This window comes from Bombyx mori, chromosome 16 (assembly GCF_030269925.1).
Source record: "Bombyx mori chromosome 16, ASM3026992v2".
Classification (NCBI taxonomy): domain Eukaryota; kingdom Metazoa; phylum Arthropoda; class Insecta; order Lepidoptera; family Bombycidae; genus Bombyx; species Bombyx mori.
Window position 1 is genome coordinate 8,876,886 of NC_085122.1, and position 3,888 is coordinate 8,880,773.

The 3,888-nt window shown below is 36.1% G+C and overlaps 1 long non-coding RNA gene across 1 annotated transcript; it reads left to right on the plus strand.

The window, feature by feature from the left end:
• The first annotated feature begins 1 nt into the window (after position 1).
• Positions 2–2,002, plus strand: LOC110385678 (uncharacterized). Its single transcript, XR_009975212.1, has 2 exons — positions 2–181; positions 1,722–2,002. It is a non-coding gene; the product is annotated as an uncharacterized LOC110385678 (long non-coding RNA).
• The last annotated feature ends 1,886 nt before the right edge of the window (positions 2,003–3,888 follow it).

Consider the following 3,888-nt stretch of genomic DNA (forward strand, 5'->3'; position numbering starts at 1 on the left):
ACATTTCACTTGTCGGAATATTGTTATTTGTAAACTGATTTATATTTTTCGTACACTTAAATTATAAAAAATCGTACCTTCTCAAATGTATTAAGTGTATAATCTATGGTACCTACACTTCATTTTTGGATGTGGTGAATAATTACTTAATTAGATTGACAGAAAGAAAACATAGGACAAGGTATGGGGTTGGAGTTTCAGTTTCATGCCCCAAAACAATAACAGGTCAATAATTATGAAATGTTGTAGGCCTGATTTGACTTTGGCACTATCAATGTTGATGTCCATGATCGAGGGTAACCACTCACCATCAGAGCGGTACGTTCGTCTGCCTGTGAAAGCAATTTTTTTATTTATTTACATTCATATCGTAAATTTAACAAAAAGTACAAATTTATTATTACGCTTAGTATTCCCTCTTGATTGCTTGATTCGGATCTATGTTCCAAATTTCATGTCTCTAGTTCACGAGGAAGTTAGTTGAAATGTACTACTTACAATATTTCAATCGAACAGACATATAAGGAAGCTAGTTGATAAAACGTGATGTAATTGTATTGAAAAATAAACCTCATCTTAGTAGGCGATGTGTTCACCGACGCAATTATATGTAGACTAGCTAGCTGTACCCGCCCGCTTCGCTGGGCATTTAAAATTAACATTATATATTCCTCATCCCCACAAAGATTCTCATCATTAACGCCCCCGCAACTGGTATAGGGAGTCCAACACTCATATAAATATTAGCCTATCCATTGAGTACATGTATTTTCTACATGGGTACCAAATTTCAAGTCAATCGGATGCATGGTTTAGTAGTTATAACGGAACATCCGTAAAAACCACTGTAGTTTATATAATATTAGTATAGATATGTGATATGTTGTGTGCATTTGTCTATTGAAACTCTCATTCAGTTAGAAATGAAATATTCCTAGACGAATTTAATATGAAGTTATTATATTAGATATAGAGAAAATTTAATAAAAAGGTACCGCATTTGTATTACCGTGGTAGGTCCATTTACGTTTTGATGTAATATCACTCCCTCTCCTTTCTCGTCTATTTCATTGTATAATTTGTCCACCATCTTTTCAACCCCATTTTTATGTGCATTATTTAACTTCGGATTAATATTTAGATTCTCATCGACGTTTCTTCGGAATCTCTTATGTTTTTTTTCTGAAGGTAAATAATTGTGTTGTTTTTGATGTTTGACAGTTCCAGATATTTCTTCATCTTCATTAAACATGCGACACATTTCTATCGTATCTTGCCGTTTTCTTTGTATCAGTCTTTTGTCAACTAAAAATATTATTCTAATTATTAGATACAAAAATATGTCAAGGAGATATTGCAAGATAACTAGTTTTTTTAACGCAAATCCAAAAGAGAAAAAAGATTGCTTCACTGTGCGTAATGTTGTTTCCCGGTCTACGTGGTACCAAATATGAATTTGTTTTAACTGAAGTTTTAATCCTAAAACCGTCTACTATAGGTAGCTTTAGTTTTGTGCTTATTAATAATAATTTAGATGCCCTCGTGTTGTACGAAACACATTGCCCAGAAATACGATCCTCAATGCAATGCGAGATATTTGTGCAAATCGACAAATTTCGTTCAATCAATTATAAACTCTCTTACATTAAGATTTAAGTGGTTATTTAGTTTTTTTTTCTTGCAATAAATCTTTAATTAAACTTACTCTTCTTAACTCTTAGATCCGCTATGGAAGCTTCAATCAATATGGTCTGAAAATATATTACGGCAAAAAAATGCAGTAAACTCAACATTTTCGTGAAATCAAAATCGTCATAAAACTTTTTGAATTACACGAAGCAATAAACAGCGTAACAAATTCTGTTGTAATGAATATTCGATGCTGTGAGAATTTTACGATCGATTGTCGTGGCAAACGTAATAATAGTATAATTTTACTGGTACGTAATTCTTTCACGCCACTTATATTCGAATTTCGTAATAAACACAACTAAATTTGGAATCTACATTATTTAATGCTTAGATATCGGTTGAATGCTGATTTATATTTTTCAATTAACTTTGTATTTTGTTACAATTATGTAATACTGACTTAACTGAAATCTCTTGGGTAATGCACGGAAAATAATAGTACGTGAATTGAAGAGTGAAATACATAATTTCGGGGTCATTTTGTCAGCAAAGCCAAGTTACTGGGAAAATGCTGGATGTCCGCAACAGAATGAAACAGTTCTGTACGCTTGGACAAAGTCTTTTGCTCTATAAAGCACAAGTCCCGCCTCGCGTTGAGTACTATAATTATTCCCAGCCTGCCTATTTCTGCCGTGAAGCAGTAATGCGTTTCGGTTTGAAGGGTGGGGTAGCCGTTGTAACTATACTGAGACCTTAGAACTTAAATCTCAAGGTGGGTAGCGCATTTACGTTGTAGCTGTCTATAGGCTCCAGTAACCATTTAACACCAGTTGTGCTGTGAGCTCGTCCACCCATCTAAGCAATAGAAAAAAAAATTCGAGGCCGGGGCTCTTAAATACTAACTACTTTTTTTGACTCCATACAGAAGAGAGCCGTTCGGATTGTCGATAATCCCGTTGTCACGGATCGTTTGGAACCTCTCGATCTGCGGAGGGACTTCGGTGTGCTCTGTATTTCTCTGAGGAATTGTTTGAGATGATCCCATCATCTCGTTTTTACCATCCTACCGCCCGCCACCAGAGCCGAGTTCTTATTCACTAACTAAAATCGCTGCGATCATCCACAGTGCGCTTACAGAGATCTTTTCTGCCACGTACCATTCGTGTTTAGAATGAACTTTCCTTCTAGGTGTTTCCTGAACCCTATGACACCTTCAAACGAGGCCTAGGGAGAGTACTTAATGGTAGGCAGCGGTTTGGCTGTAGCGTACGTTTGCCGCTAGGGGCGCTGTTCCAATTGCATACAAAATTGGCTTAACTTTTACGCTATCGAGAACGTTAAAAAACTCGCACTAAGCACAAGGGTTAAAGATCGTAGTTCGAAGTCTTGATTTGGAATTCAGCCAATAGTAATCTTAAAAACTAATAGTTTTGGTAAGGGATGGGAAAATATTGTATGTTGCATTCTACAAACTGCGTGGAGCAATTGCGTGGGTTTGTTTTCATGGAGCCACGAATTACGTCTTCCACGGTGAAGGAATAACACCGTGTAATAAAAATCAAACCCGCAAAATTATAATTTGCGTAATTACTGGGGGACTGGACCTTTTGTGAGTCCGCACGGGTAGGTACCACCATCCCGCCTATTTCTGCCGTGAAGCAGTAATGCGTTTCGGCTTGAAGGGTGGGGCAGCCGTTGTAACTATACTGAGACCTTAGAACTCATATCTCAAGGTGGGTGGCGGCATTTACGTTGTAGATGTCTATAGGCTTAGGTAACCACTTAACACCATGTGGGCCGTGAGCTCGTCCAATCATCTATGCAATAAAAAAATCGAAAATACGTCACTATCGCACAAGATAGGAATTATTGGGATTACTAGAGGTAGTTAGGCAAGAGAACGTGGTAATAAAATTACTATGACGATGTAGTAGATGAAGTGGATGGTGCACACGTACTTATTGATCAGTATCCAGAGGTACTATTATTAAGTAAGATCCCCTGGTCTAAGCTTCACTCTTAAAATATGATTTGAATACATTTTATAATTGGTTTAAATAAAAAAAAAAACAGTAGGAGCTGAAAAACGGCGACGTTTTTAAATAAATAATATCATTAAATTTAACTTGCATTGTTATAAGGTAAACAATTAAAAATGATGTCACGACCTTTCTCATTCATCATTCGATTATGCTCGATGCAATTGTAATTAATTAAACTTCCCATTCTCAATCATTGAATCATAATATAAGCATT